Genomic DNA, 23,813 nt, shown 5'->3' with positions numbered 1-23,813 from the left:
CCCTACTGTCAAAAAGAAATATGATATTCTTATTGTTGGGGACATGCATATCCCCATTGAGGTAACCTAGTGTTATCCGAAAGTTCTCCGGTTTCATGTCACTCGGAAGAAGTTAATAAGACTTGATCAACCTTGTTAATGGATTCCTTTTGATGAGCATGAGATGGATGGATTTAGAATGCACAACTCTCTGTACCCATCATTTACTTTTTGTTAATTAGATTAGATAAAGCAAAAATAGTATTTTCTGTCTATTTTCTAAATTACCCATGCAATAAAAAATGTCCCGAAAATAAAAATTCTCCAAATGCCCTGGAAATTGGATATGATTTTTTTAGAATATTTTAGAAATTCTGGTGCAAAGAACACACCAGGGGCCTCACCAGTTGGCCACAAGGGTGGAGGGCGCGCCCACCCCCCTGGGGCGCGCCCCCTGACCTTGTGGGCCCCCTGTAGCTCCCCTCCACTTATTCCAGCACCCATCCTCTCCTTCTTCCTCCAGAAAAAATCACTCCATAGCTCAAACTCGTGTTCGTGCTCATCTTGCTGCCATTTTCGATCTCCTTGCTCAAAGCCCCATTCACAAAACTGCTTTGGGGATTGTTCTTCGAGCAAGAAAATGTTGAAGAGATTATTGAGAGGCTCCTCGAGTCGGGGTTCGAAGGAAAAGGAAAATGAGGAGAAGGAAAAACCCAAGTATTAATCTTCCTCGCGCTGCGGAAATTTGTCCTAGCAAATGGCCATGTGATGCATTCTTACAAGCGACCGGGAGTTATGATGATTTCTATTATTTGGCTGGGAATGCAGGCATCACCGACTTCCTCCTCGACCGATGTAATCAGTATCTCTTACTCACCAATACTTTCATGCAAAACTTTCACTTTCATGCTAGAAAATCACCACCCATGGTAGACTTCCATTTATATGATGAGTACAGAGAAATGATGATTTATGACTTCTATGTGGTTTGTAAATTACCTTATGAAGGTGGCGTCGAGGAACCACGTCCTAGTGATGTGGAAGGACTTATTCATGAAATCACCATAGGGGAAGGTAGAGGAGTGTCGGGAGCGAGAGTGTCTAGTATTCATCATCTTGCCATACACTATTACTCATTATTTGCTGGGAGATGTTTAATTGGTCGTGGAGAGAGTGGAGGCCTTAGTGCCACTGACCTCGCTATTTTGCGCCATGCTTTACGTAGAGATAGAACTTACAGTTTGGGAGCTATGGTTGCTAAACGGTTGAGTATGAACTGTACAAAGGGTCCTATTTTCGGAGGTATCTTTGCCACCCGCCTTGCTAAACACTTTGAGATACCTATTAGGCATTATGAAAAAGAGGAGAAACTGCTACCCACTATATATTTAGATTATGACAGCATGGTAGCACATAGGTTTATTCAACGTGATGAGGAAAAGAGAATTATTTATAACCTGGTATTTAGTAAGAATACTATTCAAATTATTACCTTGCCTGCACCTATTTTGTTCGATGCATTCAGGCAGGTACATTGTTTTGCCCGCGGACGTTCATGCATACTGGGAGGGGACACGATCCCCACCTCCTGAGCCAGAGCCATCACCTGATCCATACCAGGAATCTATTTATCAGTGGGATCCACAGGAGCTCGCTAACCAGTGGAACCCCCAGGATCCTCCTCAGTACACCGGAGAGAACTACCTTGATCCATGGAAGTAGACCAACTTAGGCCAAAAGCCTAAGCTTGGGGGAGTACATATTTCTCACCGACATTACATTCATGTTCACACACTCATTCTAGTTGTCGGTGCTCACACTCTTTCATTGTAATATCCATACTAGTTTATTTATTTATTTTCCGCTTTCTTCTTGTGTGTTTGAAAAACCTTAAGAAAAACCCAAAAAAAATAGTTGTAGTAAAATTACTTTCTATGCATGCTTAGTAGTAATATTAATAGAAAACCCAAAAAGATTTCTCTTGCTTGTTGGGAGCTTTCCCGTGTAAATAGTTTTTCTCGTTCTTGTTCTTCTTCCTAAAAAAACAAAAACTCCAAAAATATTTCAGTGTGTTTCTTTGAAATTCTTTTCTTTTCTTTGGGGGTCGAGAGGGGAAGACCACGATGAAAATGTTGAGTGGCTCTCATATGCATTATTGTTGATCTAACAAAGAGCCCACATTACCTTGTCTTCTCCTTTGAATAAATGTTTGCAGATTCCAGCTTAGTCCAATGCACGTGCACTATTATTATTATCCACACCATTCAGTCGTGCAAGTTAAAGGCAATAATGATGATATATGATGAAATGATTGAGATGAGGAAATGCTGGTATGAACTCGACCTATCTTGTTTTTGTAAATATGATTAGTTCATCGTTCCTGATTCAGCCTATTATGAATGAAACATGTTTGCAATGACAATTATAGATTATAGTTACTCATGCCATGCTTAATTAGCTAGGAGCTTATAATGGTTTACCTTGCGTGCCAACATGGAAATTAAAATGGTTGTGATGTAGTATGATAGGATGGTATCTTCCTTTGAATGATTCGAGTGGCTTGACTTGGCACATGTTCACGCATGTAGTTGAAACAAAATCAACATAGCCTCTATGATATTTACATTCATGGTGATTTATATCCTACTCATGCTTGCACTCAATGTTGGTTAATCTCAATGCATGTTATGACCGTTGTCGCTCTCTAGTTGGTCGCTTCCCAGTCTTTTTCTAGCCTTCACTTGTATTAAGCGGGAATACTGCTTGTGCATCCACTTCCATAAACCCCAAAGTTGTTCCATATGCACTACTGGAAACAGGGATTTTGCCGTCTGCCAGTTCTTTGCCGTCCGCTAGCAGACGGCAAAGAAGGTCTTTGCCATCAGCTACCAAAAAGCAGACGGCAAACAACTGGCAGACGGCAAAGAAGGTCTTTGCCATCTGTCACTTCTTTGCCGTCTGTTGGCTGACGGCAAAGAATCTTTGTCGTCAGCTGGCTGACGGCAAAGAGAGAGGTGGCCCCCACTAATGAGCCGATTAGGAAAAACTTAACGGCCCCCCTAGCAGACGGCAAAGATAAAAAAAGCGGACGACAAAGGCTTGGCCGACGGCAAAGGCTAACTAACCTAACCTAACTAACGGCCGATTGAGCCCCCCCCCCCGCCCGTTACTCCTCTCTGTTTCTCTCCCTCTCTCCTCCCCGACGCCACGCCACCACATCCACCCACCGCCACCCGGCGCCGCCCCCGCCACCGCCCCCGACCCCGCTTGCCCCGTCGCCCCACCACCCCGCCGTCCCCGCCCCACCCGCTGACGCCCCGTCGCCCCACCATCCCGCCGCCCGGCGCCGCCCCTGCTTGCCCCGTCGCCCCACCACCCCGCCGCCCCCACCCCACCCGTCGACGCCCCGGCGCGCCACCACGTCGCCGGCCCACCCGCCCCATTGCCCCGACCGTCCCATTGCCCCGGCGCGCCACCACGTCGCCGGCCCACCCGCCCCACTGCCCCGACCGTCCCATTGCTCCGGTGAGTTATTTTTTTCTTTTTTTCTTCTGTTTTTTCATTTTTTTTTGCTGTTTAATTGTTAGTGATAGATTTAGTGCTGTATATGTGTTATATAGTGTTAGTGTTAGAAGAAAAGAAGTAGAAGAAAAAAGAATATGTAGAAGAAAAGAAGAAGAAGAAGAAAAGAAGTAGAAGAAGAAGAAAAGAAGAAAACAAAAGAAGTAGAAAAAAGATGAAAAAAGAAGAAGAAGAAAAGAAGTAGAAGAAGAAGAAAGGAAGAAAAGAAAAGAAGTAGAAAAAAGATGAAAAAAGAAGAAGAAGAAAAGAAGTAGAAGAAGAAGAAAAGAAGAAACGAAAAGAAGTAAAAGAAGTAGAAAAAAGATGAAAGAAGAAGAAGAAGAAAGGAAAGAAGAAGAAGAAGAAGAGAAAGAAAGAAGAAGAAGGATAGAAGGAAACACCCCGACCCCGACACCACACCCCGACATCCCGACCCCCTGACCCCGACACCCCGACCCCGACACCACACCCCGACACCCTGACCCCCTGACCCCCTAACCCCGACACCCCGACCCCGACACCACACCCCGACACCCCGACCCCGACACGACACCCCGACACCCCGACACCCCGACCCCGACACGACACCCCGACCCCCTGACCCCCTGACCCCGACACCCCGACCCCGACACCAGACCCCGACACCCCGACCCCGACACGATACCCCGACCCCGAAATAGCACCCCCAACCTCGACACGGCACCCCGACACCGACACGACACCCCGACCCCCGACACCTCCCGAAAAGGTGCTCTTTGGCTGTCCAGAGGCCGACGGGGTCATATATTTGTGAATTATGAGTTAGGTCATATATTTTTCGATTTTGTTATGAAAAACATCATATGTAATTGTGTTGATCGGGTAGATTTAAATGTGCAGTTGTTTCATCGCTGCGAGGTTTGGTGTTCGACGACCTCCCCGTGCGTTTGACGAGCTCTGCCCCTTCGTTCGTGGGTGAGCACAAATGACATGTCCTCCTCCCCCATTAATTATTTGCTCTGTTCCGGTGTTCGTGCCGATGAAACTTGATAGCTAGCTATATATGTGTCTTGAATCATCAGTATGCGTAACCAATATGTGTCTCCCATTCGAAAGCGTTATAGTTATAAATATGCATGCATTTGCATATTTATAACCTTGATTCTTTTGAATTGTCCAACGCTATCCATGGACAGCCCGAGTATGTGTAGATTGGGTTCGTTTTCCCATATGCTTTGCTCCGGATCCGACGCATAAATTTCGTCAGTGCCTCCCCTGTTGTTCTCCGGGTACACATCCTCTCTGTTTATTGCAGAGACGTGTATCAGGAGAAGAGCGGGGAGGTGCTGCCGAATTTTGCGTCGGATCCGGAGCATAGCATGGGAAAATGAACCCAATCTACACATACTCGTGTGGGATTAGGACCTATCATTACCTATTAGAGTGTAGGTTGCATGGACGTAATAAAATTGAAAAAGTAGATCAACTGATGAATATATACATGGTGAATTATATATATTTGTTGTGTGTCCAGTAGCTCTGAAAGTCAAGATGAGTGATCGTGCGTGGATGTATACCGGTCACACTGGTCAGAACAAATGGAGCGCTGAATGGTTCACAAAAACCAAGGGGTTTGTGCAAGCCGCATTTGCAAATGGCCAGAGGAAAACCTGGTGCCCCTGTTTCTGGTGCGGCAATTGGGAAAAGAGGACAGAGGATGAAATGGGCAAACACCTGCAAAAGAGTGGTTTACGCCTGATTATACGGTGTGGACATATCATGGTGAGTCTGCCCAACGTGACAGAGCTGAGGTGGATCGTCGTCGCACCGACGAGCATGGTGTGTGCATGGTGTACATGCAGCCGCTTAAGGACGAATTGCAAGAAGCCTGGGATAATGGGTTCAAGACATACGACGCCTATAGCAAACGGAACTTCATAATGCGTGTCTGGTACATGTACTCAACGCATGACTTGCCGGCGTATGCGCTATTCGTTGGCTGGTGTGTGCATGGAAGGTTCCCGTGCCCCACATGCAAGGGAGCTCTTGAGTTTCGTTGGCTTCAGGCCGGTCGCAAGTTTTCTTGCTTCGACATGCATAGACAGTTCCTGGATCCTCGCCATAAGTTCAGGAAAGACAAGAAGAACTTCATCAGAGGTAGAGTTGTCAAAAACTCTGCACCACCTGCGTTGATAGGCCAACAGACCCTGGATCAGTTAAACGCTCTCGAGCTAGATCCAGAGCATCCAGGGTACTTCAAGGGGTATAATTATAAGCACGCCTGGACTCACAAGACATGCTTATGGGATCTGCCTTACTTCAAAGACCTCCTTTGCCCACACAACATCGACGTGATGCACACTGAGAAGAATATCGCCGAGGCACTTTTTGGTACATTGTTCGACATAGATGGGAAGTCAAAGGATAATACTAAGGCTAGAGTCGATCTGGAGGCGCTATGTGATAGGCCGTTACAAAACATGAAACAACCGAAAGGAAAGCAGAACTGGACGAAGCCAAAGGCATGGTTCAATCTTGGAAGGCCAGCTATGAGGGAAATTATCTTGTGGGTGAAAATGCAGCTGGTGTTCCCCGATGGGTATGCAGCGAATCTAAAGAGGGGAGCGAGTCTTGATAAATTGAAGATATTTGGTCTCAAGAGTCATGATTGGCACATATGGATTGAGCGGGTAATGCTGGTGATGTTGCGTGGCTTCATCACTGAGGATGAATGGCTAGTACTGGCAGAACTCAGCTATTTCTTCCGTGTTCTTTGTGCGAAAGAACTATCGCCTGGTGTGCTAGAAGAAATGGAAGAGTTGGCGCCGGAGTTGATCTGCAAGTTAGAGAAGATCTTTCCACCGGGCTTCTTTAATCCAATGCATCATTTGATTTTGCATCTCCCGACCGAGGCAAGATTGGGGGGGCCGTGCAAAATCGTTGGTGCTACCCAACTGAGAGGATGCAGAAGACGCTTAGACAAAAATGTAAAAATAAACATAGAATTGAAGCATCGATGGATGAGGCATTCATCACTGAGGAGGCGGCAAACTTCGTGACAGCACACTACGAAGCCAAAAATCGTCATTTGCATAAGCCGAAGCCTCGGTACAATGCTGACGAACCTCAAAAGGGTGGATCCAACCTCAGCCTACTCAAAGGGAATCTCGCACCAGCCAGTGGTTCGAAACCAGTATCTTTGGATAACGAAGAATGGCGGACCATTACATTGTATATCTTCAACAACCTGACAGAAGTGCGGCCGTACATCGAGTAAGTTCTCGGTACATTGTTTCGCAACTTCTATTTCCTTTGAACTGCTCTTATTCCTGGATATTTCATACAGTCGATACGTCGCCATATTCTCATATGGAGCGGTAATCCAAAAGGATTCCGTCGAAGAGTATGAGCTTCTCGCAAAGTAAGGAGGCGGCTACCCCGGTTTCATCTCTTGGTTCAAACAAACAGTAATTTCTATTATACCATTTCATTACATTCGCTAATTTCTGCCTAATGCAACAATCCTTTCGTATTAAACTTGTAGGCTAATTCAGAGTCTATGGACGCCGAATTGAGACAAGTCACTAATGGTTTTGACTATAAGGTCCGTTCATTTGACAAATATGACATCAACGGGTATCGCTTTCGTACCTATGGCAAAGAGCTATCTATGGCCGACCGAAAGTCTACAAATTGTTGTGTATCTGCTATCGGCGAAGGAGGTACCGAGTATTATGGGAGAGTTGAAGCAATTTATGAACTTATATTCTATGGTGACAACCCACCGAATGTCGTACTCTTCAAATGTTATTGGTTTCAGCCGAAGGAGACTAGAAGGATTCATGAACATATAGGGCTATTTGAAATCAAACAAAGCACCCATTTAGATGTTCCCGATGTCTATATTACGGCTCAACAGGCGACCCAAGTATTCTATCTACCGTGGGCCTGCCAAACTAATCCAAATCTGAAAGGTTGGGATGTCGTTTATGAAGTGCCGCCACGTGCTAGACTATCTCCCCCAAAGGAAGAGGATTATGAACCTCACATTAACCTAGACACATATGAAGGAGAATTCTTCTAAGAGACACGTCTTTCCAAAAAGTGTTTCAAGAACCGCTATACTTCACCCCAAAATATTGAAGTAGACAGCGACAGTGAATCCGACATCAACCCAGAGGGGGAACAAGAAGAGTCGGAACAAGAAGAGGTTACTGCTGCGGATGACCTGTCAATGCTTGACCGATTACGTCAAGGTGGCCTTCCACATGTTGATGCCACTGAACCCTATGAGCCTGTCATTGATTATAGTGATGATGATGATTATGCATTTATTGATGATAGTGATCGAGATTATGTCAGGTATATAATTTTTTTATGTTGTACTTGATGATGATACACTTAAGTGATATACATATTATTATTCATGTCGGTATTTTTTTATGTTGTACTAATTTCGTTTACTCTTTGTCATGGCAGGTGTTGAAAGATGGTGGGCGCTGGTAAGTTTCTTCTAGTGTTTTGCTTAACAAATGCATAAAAACCTAGACTTAGCCTTATTTCCTCCAATATGCTTACCACAATGACCTAGAGTTAGCTTCTTTTCCTCCAAAATGACTTAATAAGCTTACTGACCTCCAAAACCATCCACTTTACCTAAGTTAGCTCTAAAACGATGTATACTCAGCTTTGTTTCCTCCAAAATGACCTAAGTTAGCTCTAGTATGCTTAGTTAACTAGGTTTGCTCAATAATGACATGTACTTAGCTTACTTATGTCAAAAATGGCATAATTAGCTTAGTTAGCTCATAAACAATCCATTTTACCTAAGTTAGCTCTAAAATGACCCATTATACCTTAGTTAGCTCATAAATGATCCATTTTACCCAAGTTAGCTCTAAAATGACCCATTTTACCTAGACTAACTCCAAAATGATCCATTTTACCTATGTTAGCTCTAAAATGACCCATTTTACCTAGGTTAGCTCCAAAATGACCCATCTTACCTAGGTTAGCTCCAAAATGATGCATTTTACCCAAGTTAGCTCTAAAATGACCCATTTTACCTAGATTAGCTCATAAACGATCCATTTCACCTAGGTTAGCTCACAAACGATCCATTTTACCTAGTTTAGCTCCAAAATGACCCATCACACCTAGGTTAGCTCTAAAATTATGCATTTTACCAAAGTTAGCTCATAAACGATCTATTTCACCTAGGTTAGCTCATAAACGATCCATTTCACCTAACTTAGCTCAAAAACGATCCATTTCACCTAGGTTAGCTCCAAAATGACCCATCTTACCTAGGTTAGCTCTAAAATGATGCATTATACCTAAGTTAGCTCATAAACGATCTATTTCACCTAGGTTAGCTCATAAACGATCCATTTCAACTAAGTTAGCTCATAAATGATCCATTTCACCTAAGTTAGCTCATAAATGGCATATACTTCTTCTTCTAGTCACCTTTTTCTAACTTTCTTATTTGCCTTTTTGTAGATTTCATTCACTTCACGGAAGCTAGCTTGCTATGATGGAGAGCTTGTTTTTTCTTTCATTCTCCTCTAGTATTCTTCTAGCTTGCTATGATGGAACTTGCTATCTTGATGAAACTTTGCATTGTAATATGTATGGATGGAACAATGTGTATGTGCAACTTGCTATGTATGAATGGATGGAACTATATATGTATGCACGATGAAACTTATGTGCTGGATATGTCATATGTTTGCTGTTAAATAGCCCTGTGAAATATATATATATATATATATATATGTCATATATTTGCTGTGAAAATTGCTGGATTTAAAAAAACAGAAAAAAGAGGCACCTTTGCCGTCAGCCACTGATGGCAAAGGCGCCTTTGCCGTCCGTCGCGGACGGCAAAGAAGCCACGCGGCGGCCACCTGTGCTCCCTGGGAGCTGACCCATTTGGTCAGTTTGCCTACTGCGGCGGATGGCAAAGGCTTTGCCTACAGTGGCAGACGGCAAAGACTTGTCCCGCAGTGACGTCCAGCTGACGTCATTCGGCGGACGGCAAAGGCCGAATGCTCTTTGCCGTCAGCGGCGTACGGCAAAGGCTGTCGTTAGCCGCCTAACGGACTAACAGCACATTTATTGCCGTCGGCTTTCTTTGCCGTCCGCCGCTGATGGCAAAGGCCCCTTTGCCGTCCGCTTCAGAAAGCAGACGGCAAAGAAGCTCTTTACCGTAGCCTACTTTGCCGGAGCCTTTTGCCGTCCGCGGGAAAGGCCTTTGCCGTCCGCCATCCTTGCCTTTGTTGTCTGCCATGGCAGACGACAAAGTAGCTGATTCATGTAGTGATGAGTCCACCATACCTTCCTATATGCGGTATTTACTTGTCATTCCAAGTAAATTTGCAAGTGCCAACCTCTAAACCTTCAAGTGATAATCTGTTTTGTATGCTCGAATAGCTCATGTACCAACTGGGGCTGTCAATATCTTCCATGGTAGGTGGGTTATTCTCACGATGAGTGGACTCCGCTCATCATTCACGAGAAAATGGCTGGTAACCGGGATGCCCAGTCCCATGCTTAAAGCAAATCAAATCAAAATAATTGCAAACAAAACTCCCCCAGGACTGTTGTTAGTTGGACGGTACCCGTTGTTTCGGACCAGCTGTGGAGTGTGCTTCTTGGTGGTGGGGGAGTATAAACTTTACCATTCTGTTTGGGAACCGTCTATAATGTATGTAGCATGGAAGATACCGAGATCTCTTAGTTGTTATGTTGACAATGAAAGCATACCGCTCAAAATATTATTCAATCTCTATTTCAAAACTTGAGCTCTGGCACCTCTATAAATCCCTGCTTCCCTCTGCGAAGGGCCTATCTATTTACTTTTATTGCTGATTCATCATCCTCTTATTAAAAGCATCAGTTAGAGAGCACCACTATCATTTGTATGCATTGTTATTAATTCATATTGAGTATGACTGTGACTGGATCTCTTTTACCATGAATTACAATGTCTAGTCAGTCCTCGATCTCTAGAGGTGCTCTGCATTTATGTTTTGCGGTCTTAGAAAGGGCTAGCGAGACACCATCTTATTATATCATATCATGATTGTTTTGAAGAAGTGTTGTCATCCGAGATTTATTATTATTGCTCGCTAGTTGATTATGCCATTGATATTAGTAAATGTGAGACCTAAATGTTATTGTGAATATGGTTAGTTCATAATATTTGCTGAAAACTTGAATGTTGGCTTTACATATTTGCAACAATAAGATCAAATAGAGTTTGTAAAAGTTTTTCTTTATCACTTTCAGTTTATCAACTGAATTGCTTGAGGACAAGCAAAGGTTTAAGCTTGGGGGAGTTGATACGTCTCCATCGTATCTACTTTTCCAAACTCTTTTGCCCTTGTTTTGGACTCTAACTTGCATGATTTGAATGGAACTAACCCGGACTGACGCTATTTTCAGCAAAATTGCCATGGTGTTATTTTTGTGCAGAATAAAAAGTTCTCGGATTGACCTGAAAATCAACGGAGATTATTTTTGGAATTAATAAAAAATATTGGCGAAAGAATTAGCGTCGGCGCGCCCTGTGACCTTGTGGGCCCCCTGGACCTCCACCGACCTCAACTCCAACTCCATATATTCACTTTCGGGGAGAAAAAATCAGAGAGAAAGTCTCATCGCGTTTTACGATACGGAGCCGCCGCCAAGCCCTGTTCTTCCTCGGGAGGGCAGATCTGGAGTCCGTTCGGGGCTCCGGAGAGGGGAATCCGTCGCTATCATCATCAACCATCCTCCATCACCAATTTGATGATGTTCACTGCCGTGCGTGAGTAATTCCATCGTAGGCTTGCTGGACCGTGATGGGTTGGATGAGATTTACCATGTAATCGAGTTAGTTTTGTTTGGGTTTGATCCCTAGTATCCACTATGTTCTGAGATTGATGTTGCTATGACTTTGCTATGCTTAATGCTTGTCACTAGGGCCCGAGTGCCATGAACTCAGATCCGAACCCTTTATGTTTTCATCAATGTATTTGTGTTCTTGATCCGATATTGCAAGTTATAGTCACCTACTACGTGTTATGATCCGGCAACCCCGGAGTGACAATAGTCAGGACCACTCCCGGTGATGAACGTAGTTTGAGGAGTTCATGTATTCACTAAGTGCTAATGCTTTGGTCCGGTACTCTATTAAAAGGAGGCCTTAATATCCCTTAGTTTCCAATAGGATCCCGCTGCCACGAGAGGGTAGGACAAAAGATGTCATGCAAGTTCTCTTCCATAAGCACGTATGACTATATTCGGAATACATGCCTACATTACATTGATGAACTGGAGCTAGTTCTGTGTCACCCTATGTTATAACCGTTGCATGATGAATGCCATCCGACATAATTATCCATCACCAATCCATTGCCTACGAGCTCGTTTCATATTGATCTTTGCTAAGTTACTTTTCTGTTGCCACTATTACAATTGCTACGAAACTACTGATGTCACTTTTGCCACTGTTACCGTTACTTCCATACTACTTTGCTATTAAATACTTGCTGCAGATATTAAGTCTTTCAGGTGTAGTTGAAATGACAACTCGGCTGCTAATACTTGAGAATATTATTTGGGTCCCCTTATGTCGAATCAATAAATTTGGGTTGAATACTCTACCCTCGAAAACTGTTGCGATCCCCTATACTTGTGGGTTATCAAGCACGGGTGATCATTCCGCTCTTCCTCCTTTTTTTTCTTCGCTCTCCTCCTCATCTTTTTCATCCAATGAGCTCACAGTGTCATCAATTTCCTCTTTCATAGATTCCTGCAAAATATTAGTCTCTTCTTGGACAGCGGAGACTTTCTCAAAAAACGCATCAATATCGGCATCATATTCATAATTCTCATAGCAATATTTAAGTATAGCAAAATTTGCAGGCCTATAAACATCATCATCAAAAGCTTCATACTTTTCAAACAAAGATTCAATTTCATAAGCACCCTTAAAAGCAACGAAATCTTCTATTCGTTCCACATCATAGTAATCATATATACCATTAGCATAAGAAGCTAAGGTTTCATTATCATTAAATTTGCATGAAAAGGGAAGGTGTGGAGCCTTCATCCTAGAGCAACAAGTATAACCATATCTCAAGCATAGTTGCCGAGCATACCAATGCAACATATGAATTTGATCCCATAAGAGTTTCCCTTTTTGAGTCAAGCGGTAATCCTAAAGTATTCACGTTGATCCAACGTGTCTCCCATTACATAATTGAGTGGGGTTTTCTCAGGATTATTAAAGTAGTGCATAATATGTTTCACATAATGAGCATCGAGGGTTTTAGGAGGTTCCCCATCTCCATGAGTAGCAAGTACACCTAATTGTTTTGGTATTTTGTGTTCCATATCCATAACTAAAGATAGAGAACCACTTAGAACATCAAATAAAATCAACTTAGTGATAAAGCAAACAAGCACACACGAGAATATTCACCCCACGCTATTGCTCCCCGGCAACGGCGCCAGGAAAAGGTCGTGATAATCCACAAGTATGGGGGATCAGTTGTAGCCTCTTTCGATAAGTAAGAGTGTTGAACCCAACGAGGAGCTAAAGGTAGAACAAATATTCCCTCAAGTTCTATCGACCACCGATACAACTCTACGCACGCTTTACGTTCGCTTTACCTATAACAAGTATGAAACTAGAAGTACATTGTAGGTGTTGTTGGATAGGTTTGCAAGATAATAAAGAGCACGTAAATAAAATCTAGGGGCTGTTTAGATAAAGACACAACTAAGTTAGTTTTAGTAGAGAGCTTTTTGTCACAAGAAAGTTATTTGTCCCTAGGCAATCGATAACTAGACCGGTAATCACTGTTGCAATTTTATATGAGGGAGAGGCATAAGCTAACATACTTTCTCTTCTTGGATCATATGCACTTATGATTGGAACTCTAGCAAACATCCGTAACTACTAAAGATCATTAAGGTAAAACCCAATCATAGCATTAAAGTATCAAGCCCTCTTTATTCCCATACGCCATAACCCACTTATCCGTGTTTGTGTTTCTATCACTCACGCAACGCAACCAATAAGCAAACCATGAACATATTGAAAACCCTATAGCAGGGATCCCTCACGCTTGCGCGACACGGAGAGCACCATAGGACGGCACCAATAATAAAACATGCAACTCAAACCAATCACGATCATCAATGAACCCATAGGACAAAACGGATCTACTCAAATATCATAGGATAGCCATACATCATTGGGAAATAATATATAGCTTTGAGCACCATGTTCCAGTAGAGATTACAATGGGGAGAAGGGGTGTTGCACCGCTGCATAGAGGGGGGAGAGTTGGTGATGACGGCGGCGAAGTAGTTGGTGTAGATTGTCGTTGCGATGATGGCCCCGGCGGCGTTCCGGCGCCACCGGGAGAGAGGGGGAGAGAGCCCCCCTTCTTCTTCTTCTTCCTTGACCTTCCACCTAGATGGGAGAAGGGTTTCCCCTCTGGTCCTTGGCTTCCATGGCGGCGGAGGGGCGGGAGCCCCTCTGAGATTGGATCTCTCTCTCTCTCTCTCTCTCTCTCTCTCTCTCTCTCTGTTTCCTTCTGTTTCTGCGCTCCCAAATTCTGGCCTTTCACCGTTTCTTAAATTCCCGGAGACACGTAACTCCGATTGGGCTGAAATTTTAACACGATTTTTATCCGGATATTAGCTTTCTTGTGCCAGAAGAAGGGCACCAACCGCCTTATAGAGTGTCCACAAGGACCAGGGGCCCGCCCTACCCCTTGGGGCGCGCCCTCCGTCCTTGTGGGCCCCTCGGGCATTGTCTCGCGTTGATTCTTTTTCCCAAAAATCACATATATTCCAAAAAAAATCTCCATAAGTTTTTATCCCGTTTGGACTCCGTTTGATATGGGTTTTCTGTGAAACAAAAAACGTGCAACAAACAGGAACTGGCACTGGGCACTGGATCAATATGTTAGTCCCAAAAAATAGTATAAAAAGTTGCCAAAAGTATGTAAAAGTTGTAGAATATTGGCATGGAACAATCAAAAATTATAGATACGACGGAGACATATCACCCCATATTGTTATACTTAATAGCAACGATACATACGTGTCGGTTCCCCTTCTGTCACTTGGATCAAGCACCGTAAGATCGAACCCATCACAAAGCACCTCTTCCCATTGCAAGATAAATAGATCAAGTTGGCCAAACAAAACCCAAATATTGGAGAAGAAATATGAGGCTATAAGTAATCATGCATATAAGAGATCAATGAAGACTCAAATAACTTTCATGGATAAAAATATAGATCTGATCATAAACTCAAAGTTCATCGGATCCCAACAAACACACCGCAAAAAGAGTTACATCAAATAGATCTCCAAGAGACCATTGTATTGAGAATCAAAAGAGAGAGAGGAAGCCATCTAGCTTTTAACTACGGACCCGTAGGTCTACAATGAACTACTCACGCATCATCGGACAGGCACCAATGAGGATGATGAACCCCTCCGTGATGGTGTTTAGATTGGATCTGGTGGTTCTGGAACTTGCGGCGACTGGAATTGATTTTCTCGACTCCCCTAGGATTTCTGGAATATTGGGGTATTTATAGAGCAAAGAGGCGGTGCAAGAGGCCACCAAGGTGGGCACGACCCACCTGGGCGTGCCTGGGCCCCCAGGCGCACCCTAGTGGGTTGTGCTCCCCTCAGAGCACCCCTCTGGTATTTCTTTGGCCCAACAGGTGTCTTCTAGTCCAGAAAAAATTCACAAAAATTTTGGCTGTGTTTGGACTCCGTTTGGTATTAATTTCTTGCAATGTAAAAAACAAGCAGAAAACAGCAACTGGCACTAGGCATTATGTCAATAGGTTAGTCCCAAAAAATGATATAAAATGATTGTAAAACATCCAAGAATGATAATATAACAGCATGGAACAATCAAAAATTATAGATACGTTGGAGACGTATCAGGGGGCGGAGTTGCTGGCACACGGCTTGGTGAATCTTGATGAGTTCCGGGTGCTAGCCTTGCCTCCCTATTTATATGTTGAGCCCTGGGGTCGTTTCTTGGAGAAAGAGCCTCCTCAAAGTCGGTTTGGCACGCAAGGCTAGAGTCCTTCTTAGACTCCAGGACCAGATGCCAGGGTCCTCGGCGTTTGGCCCAGACGCCATAGTCCCTGGCATCTGGCCCCTGGCCTCCGCAAAACTTCCTTTTGCACCTTCCTAAAGCCCTGTGGGCATTACCCCTTCGCCCAAATAAAGTGTTCTTGCACCAGAACATTTCGGGAAACATCTGAAACCCTTTCCAGAGACCAAACACTATTATCCCATATATCAATCTTTACCTCTGGACTATTTTGGAGCTCCTCGTCATGTTCGTGGTCTCATCCAGGACTCCGAACAACATTTGGTCACCAACAAACATAACTCATATAATACTATATCGCCAACAAACGTTAAGCATGCGGACCCTACAGTTTCGAGAATGATGTAGACATGACCGAGACGCTTCTCCGGTCAATAACCAATAGCGGGACCTCGATGCCCATATTGGTTCCTACATGTTCTACGAAGATCTTTATCGGTCGAACCTTTATGACAACATACGTAGTTCCCTTTGTTCGTCGGTATGTTACTTGCCTGAGATTCGATCGTCGGTATCTCCATACCTAGTTCAATCTCGTTACCAACAAGTCTCTTTACTTGTTCCGTAATACATCATCCCTAACTAAGTCCTTAGTCACTTTGCTTGCAAGCTTCTTGTGATGTTGTATTACCGAGAGGGCCCGGAGATACCTCTCCATCATACGGAGTGACAAATTCCAATCTCGATTCATGCCAACTCAACAGACACCTTCGGAGATACCTGTAGAGCATCTTTATGATCATCCAGTCATGTTGTGACGTTTGATAGCACACAAGGTATTCCTCCGATATCCGGGAGTTGCATGATCTCATGGTCGAAGGAATATGTATTTGACATTAAGAAAGCAGTAGCAATAAACTGAACGATCATATGCTAAGCTAACGGATGGGTCTTGTCCATCACATCATTCCCCTAATGATGTGATCCCGTTATCAAGTGACAACACATGTCTATGGTTAGGAAACCTTAACCATCTTTTGATCAACAAGCTAGTCTAGTAGAGGCTCACTAGGGACACGGTATTTGTTTATGTATCCACACATGTATTTAAGTTTCCAGTCAATACAGTTGTAACATGAATAATAAACCTTTATCATGATTAAAGAAATATAATAATAACCACTTTATTATTGCCTCTAGGGCATATTTCCAATAGTAAAGACTATTGCTCGCTCACCTGGCTAGCTCAACATGACATTGCCAGCCTGGCCTCGGCTACGTGTTTGGTTAACCGCAATTTGTTGTGCCACATTCAAATAACCCCATGTAGGTTTTCTCATGCCATCCGATTTTTGCCACCGGAGGCGATTCGAATTGGTTCTCCTCATGGAGCAAAGTTTTTCTAGCCTATAATGGCGAGTTGGCCTCCAAAAGCTAGATTAGATTTATGGAATCAAATGCCTAACCTTGCTTAGCAAGGATAAACTCGTTTTTGTCAAGGAACCAAACGCACCCTGGGTCTCCCTCCCGGATACCTCTTGTAGGTTTAAAAGATTCAAACTTCTGTCCATTAAACAAGGCAGGAAAAGGCACTGACGAGACCATACCCATAACTGCCCTGTGGATCCAAGTTTTTTCATAATGCCTCTTAAGTAGGCCCACTCCAATTTATCGCATGCTTTCATCATGTCCAGCTTCAAGGCAAAGTAGCTATTTGCTTTTGATCTTGATCGCTACATGAAATGCACACACTCATAGGCATAAATTATATTATCTGTGATCAATCTTCCTGGGACGAAAGCTCACTATTCCTCAAATATTATTCAGGCAATATAAGCTTTAATCTGTTAGCTACCACCTTTGAGATATAAAACATTGCAAAGACCGATAGGCCTAAATTAAGTTAACACAGTGGTATTTGTTACCTCTGGAATGAGCACCAAAACAACGTCTGCCCAAGCTACTTGGAAGTGCGAGCAACGCGGTATTTATGGCCCGTCGAGAGGGACGCAGTAGTATTTGTGGCCCGGCACTAAGACGAGCATGGTACACTATAGCCGAAATCACTCATCGAGGAGTACTCCTTCCAAAGTTCATTCCGCCCTCCTCAGGTTGCGATAAGTGGTGCACTGCATGTGTGCCGCTTGTCACAACCTGTGAGTTTTCCCTTTTTTGTAGATCTGTTTATTTCAAAATGTTTTATCTCTTAAACCGCGCATCCAAATCTCAAACCGTTTTCACCATTAGATTCCTCGCGTCGAGATCTTCAAAACTAGATCCCATGTTGATAAGTTTTGACAAAAAAATTCAAAAATGGACGAAAAAACTGGGGCAAAAAAACGCGCTTCTCGCGAAAAAATGTTTTTTTTCGTTTCCGAGAGGCACAACCGTGATTGTGCCTCTCAAGGAAGGAAAAAGAAAGAAAACACATTTTTTATGTTTCTGAGAGACACTCATGGAAGGAAAAAAAGAAAACATGTTTTTTTCGTTTCCAAGGGGCACATCCGTTCCTCTCGAGGAAGCAAAACCATGCCTCTCACTAAAGTAAAATCGTGCCTCTCGTGGAAGCAAAAAAGAAAAAAGAAAACACATTTTTTCCCATTTTTGAGAGGCACGGTCGTGCCTCTCACGGAAGCAAAACCATACCTCTCGCAAAAGCAAAATCATGCCTCTCAAGAAAGAAAAAAATGTTCTTTCACGTGAAATTTCTTTTTTTACTTTTATTTGTGGAAAGCTAAGAAATACCGGTGAAAAATCGAAAAGCCAAAAAAACTAAAAAAACCATCTAAAGCCGTAAACACATGCAAAAAAATAAAAAAGAATACGAAGAAAACGCCCAGAACGCGACACGTGACGGATGTGCTCTCCACCCATCCCAAGTTTTTTTGAGACATTCCACCCATCCCAAGTAATCCTTGAGGAGGCTCCTCAGTTAGGGCGTGTTTGGTTGCCGTTGTGAACAGTTCCTGCATCGCATACACTTCTCAACCCAGCCTGATTGAGCAAAAACAGGCCCTAATACACCATCTGCAAGTTGTTTGGTTGCCTGCATCTAGTGTCCCTGCATTAGGTAATACGCAAGTGCACTTTGTTTGGTTGCCTGCATTGGCCCAAGCGGCACATGAACACGGCATTTGGTTGCATACGACGTACATGTTGTGCTTACCTTGTACCCTAGTTGGTGAGTTTACCCACAATGATCACACCTAGCACACCAACGCCACAACACAACAATGGCGATGAACTGGGCGAAGATAATGAAGTTCTTCAGCTTCAGCCCAAACTGATGATCCACCTTGACACCTCCAACCTTTCCACTGTCAACACTGCTGCCTCCGTGCTTTCGCACCCAGTCGGAGTAAGCTTGTTCTGCTGCCTGCCTAGTCTTGAACCCTCTATGGCTGCTGTTGCTATACGATGCCACTTGTGCACTGGCTTCTTTCCATGAACTATAAACCCCTGGAGCCTTACCGATGAACACGGCATACCACTTGCCCTAGCAATGCACAAGAGCAAGAGTTGAAGCGGCAAATCAATGGAGCACACAAGTAGCAAGCAAAGTAGCACACAAACAACAATGGAGCAGAAGAGAAGAAATAAAGCATGCATGATCAAACGACATAGCAAGTTCTACCTAGCACTACCTTGGTGTTAACCTACCACCACATCCAAAAGAGGATGTCGTCCTACCACCGCAAGTTCACCATCAGCGTGAGGAGTTAGTATATACCACCTCGCCAAAATATACAGACCATCAAATTGTTTTTCAGCCCTAGCTACACAAAATGTACGTCGTCATCGTCATCGTCGTTGTCGTCGCCACCGCCATCGTCATCGGGGATCATGCACGCTCACAGGCAGCACTACTCTAGTAGTAGTGCTTGCCCAGCCAGCTCCTAAGCCACAGCACCCTGTGAGTGTCTGCCATGGCAACGAACCCAACACTACTGATACATAGAGGGAATCAGACGCGAACACCTCTGAATCAGGTGCCATCTCGGACATAGGCTGCGAGTCCTCAACAAACGATGGAGCAAACTGGCTGTCGGACAGGACAAGGGCCTGACTAAAATCTTGCGTCTGCGTGGTCATGTCCTACAATCGTAGCACACATTGACAATAAGCATAACACACAACATACCGGGCAATCCATGAAGGCAGGAGCATACATGTACATGGTTCATCACTATCATAACAAGCACATGCTTCATCATTATCATACTAAGCATATATGGTTCATCGCTATCATACTAAGCATACCAGACAATCTATGAGCACGAACATACATCTAGAACAAACAACATGCTACAAATGGACCACCAATAGCTACAAATCACAGATCTCAGCACGAATCAACACAAGCACAAGGTTCAACTTCAAACTCTACTACTAATCTAGCCTACCACATGCTTGAACATCTAGCCCTACCACAAATTGCAACCGCAGCAGAGCAATCAACCATATCAGCTCACAGATCAGACCACTAATCAACCATGCATCTAGATCAAATCCTAGCTGCAGCTCAGATATAGCTAGAAGGAATAGAGAGAAAGGGGGGTTGAACTCATAGAGGCCATGGCTGCAGCTCGAGGACGAGGGGCGACGGTCGTGGAAGATCAATGTCGGTCGGTGAAAGAGCACCGACGCCGTGGACCGCCGGCCGATGAAGATGCACCGCTTACCTGATCGTCGGTGCCGATGCGCGTCAGCGGAAAAGCTCAAACGGAGGGAGAATGGTGGCGGGAGTTGGGGCGGTGAGGGAGGGGGCTAAATAGGGTGGACTCGGCGGGAGGTGAGCCTGTTGTGGAATCGTCACGGCAGATGTCCTAGCGGAAGGACTTAGTCATGGAGCCATCGCAACTAGGTTAGCTTAAAGGGGTTAAACGGGACAAAGGACACATGGAGTTTATACTGGTTCGGCCCCTTGCAGGTAAAGGCCTAATCCAGTTTGAGGTGGTATTGCTTGGGATTACCAGGGAGCGAATACGCTTGACCTAGTTTTCGATCTCTCGTTTCTTGCCCTAAACCACCGTCGGGTCGTCCCTTTATATACACAGGTTGACGCCCGGCGGCTCACGGAGTCCCGGCCGGCTCATACACAACGTGTCCGGCTCGGTGACTAACTACACATGCCTTACAACACAAGTCATACATATATGGCGGTTCACACCTGTGGGCCTCAAGCCGCCTTTGGGTCTTGGGCCTTCAGTAAGCCTGCTTCGTGAACCGCCATCTTCAACATCTTCATGGGCCTTGTCATTATGAACCGCCAGTGGTATGACCCGGCCCCTCCTGGGCGGGTCATACCCAATAGTTATATCCCCAACATTAGGCCCCAGGTTGATGTGAACTTGTTCATATCAATCTTTCAATACTTAGAAAAAATCCTTCCTCATTTGCTCTTGCAAGATCTTGTAACCCGCCATGACATCATCTCCTAGGATTGTGGTAACCCGCCGTGATGTCACCTGTCATTAATATTACGCAAGGCCCAAATCTTAATATACCTTCTCTTTTAATGAGCCTCTGAAAATCGAGGCGTATGTGCAGTCACATATCCATTTTTTGGCCTCCTCGATTCCCGTGCATGCCACTTATCTTTCCAGCCTTATAAATAGGGCTAGGGGTCCCTTTTCACTTTCCCCCTTGCCTTCTCGTATCCATCTTCTACCTCACAACGCCTCTGCGCTCGAGCTCCGCCGCCGCCGTCGACCTTCACCACTGCCTCGTCTACGGCCGCTGCATCAACCTGAACTGACCAGAATCCGTCCGCGCGCCTTTGCTGTTCAGCAGCTTCGGTGAGTTTTCCCCTTTCCTCTCACCGTAGATCCCATTAGGGTTTTCACAAGTTTGTCGCAGTTCATCTCCGCTTTTCTTTGTTCTTCACTATATTTTGAGATTTCAATCCCAACTTTATACTCCTCCTGCGCGGTGGTAGTTGTAGTACTAATCTTTGATATTAAAACATCTCTTCTGCGTTAGAAATCCAATCTGGACACATGAACTGCTCAACTGCTGCCACTTAGGTTTAGATATTTTCCATTTTTTGAAGTGTCGTAGATCCAAAATTATAACATTAGTCTGTGGAATCTGTTTTTCCAGCACTTAGCAACTTTTCCACTCTCAGATATGTAAATTAATAATTGAGTGGGCGGCTTAGCTCAGAAACCGTAACCCGCCAGGTACCATTAGTCCCCTTTTAAGCCGCCAATAGCTCACCTTTATAATTTCAATGTTATCCTCCGGTTTAACATCCTTGCATGCATGCTTCATTATTATTTGCCTTTAAACCAACAACCGGCTTAACCATATAATTTAAACCGGCATAATTCTCCTTTCATATCATCAAAAAATGGCTAAGACATACACTGCTTGTAACTGGGTCCGATCCCGGGTCACTGAAGAAGACCTGAACAACTTCGTTGCAACTGGCACCTTAGCCAAGAAAGAGGACATCCACTGGAGGGTCTCTATCGAAGAAAATCCACCTAAGCCCAAGGACGGAGAAGTGATTGTTTTCACTGACCACATGATTCGGGGGTTCAGCCCACCCGGCTCAAAGTTTTTCCGCGACGTACTTCATTTTTTCCAACTTCACCCTCAAGATATTGGGCCCAATTCTGTATCCAATATTTGCAACTTCCAAGTATTTTGTGAAGCTTATCTTCAAGAGGAGCCCACAGTTGAATTATTCAGAGAATTTTACTACTTAAACCGTCCCAGCTTGGAACTCGGTGGGGTTTCAATTCAGAAGAGGAAAGAAGCCAGCTTTCCCTACGCCAAGCCGCCGAGTCATCCCAAAGATTGGAACCAAACTTGGTTCTACTGTCAAGACACATCTCCAGCAGACGAAAATCCTCTGCCGGGTTACCGCGACCACCGGCTTAGCAACACACATCCACTCCCCCCACGGATCAACGCGAAGGAGCAGGCCAAATATGCACCAGCTTTTTCAAAGCTTAGAGCCTTCATGGCTAATGGCCTAACCGGCATTGACTTTGTTCGGTGTTGGGTATCATGGAGCATCTTGCCATTAAGCCGTCGACCCGGCTTAATGTGTGAATATACTAGCGATTTAAAAGATCCCCAGCGCCACTGCGACATTCAACTGTCTGACGCAGAAATTAATGAAGCCACCAAGGCGTTGCTGAATGAATCTTTGGCAGATTGCAGCAAGACAGGACTTAGTCCTTTCTGCTCTTTCAACAAACCGCCAGCTATAAGCATTGCACACCTTCTGTTTAATCACATTTACATTAATACTGCCCACTTATGACCTTTAACAGGCCAACTCTTCATTTTGGAAGAAGAAACCGCAAGAAAAACCGGCCAAACTGGCTCGTACCAAGACCAAGGTCACCAAGAGGCCTGCTAAGAAGAAAACCATCAAGGCTGCCGGGTTAAACTCGGATGATGACAGTGATGATGATGAGTCGGAGGTAGAACTTGACTCTCTTGGCTCATTTTTTATACATCTCATTGACAATGATTGTTCTCAGGAAGAGGCCGACGCCAGCCGTGCAGATGATGCAGAGGTAATTATTCTTTCCTCCGGCTCAGAACCTTTGCCAACACAGAAAACCCAACAAGCAAGCCGGAAAGTAAGCTTTTCTCACCCTTTAGCTCACTTGGATCCCTGCTTTCTTTTGAAGAAGCAGCAACATGAAGCTCGCCGTACAACTCAGAACAGTGGCGGTGGAGTTTTACTCTGACTTACCAAACACCCCAGCACCTCGCAAACGTCGACAGGAGGTCCCAAAATTTTCTGACTTAGATTATCCAAAGGCCAGTGTTTACCGACAACCTCTTAATCCCTCCGATTCAAATTATCAGGGAACATCTCACTCTTCCTCTGGCGACTCAACAGGGACTCATATCCCTACCTTCAAACCGGTGCTAGGGTAAGATTATCAAGCTTTTGCTTTTAATTGTATACTCAATTGTTGTACTAATCTTGCCTTGCGTGTCATTCACAGGGCCATGGCAAAACCCAGCAAGAAGGCGAAGGTAACCAAAACTCCTGAGAACCCTTCTGAGTCGGAGCAGCAGCCAGAAAAAACCTCTCAAGCTCCTGAAGCCACAGTTGATGAACCGCCACCAGTTGATCACAATGTTGATGTTGACCAGATGAATGTTGACCCGACCATCACTGATCCACCAAGCCCCATCAAAACGGCAAGTCCTATTAAACCGGCGGAAGAAAAAGACG

This window comes from Triticum aestivum, chromosome 6D (assembly GCF_018294505.1).
Source record: "Triticum aestivum cultivar Chinese Spring chromosome 6D, IWGSC CS RefSeq v2.1, whole genome shotgun sequence".
Classification (NCBI taxonomy): Eukaryota; Viridiplantae; Streptophyta; class Magnoliopsida; order Poales; family Poaceae; genus Triticum; species Triticum aestivum.
This window is presented reverse-complemented; position numbering follows the sequence as displayed.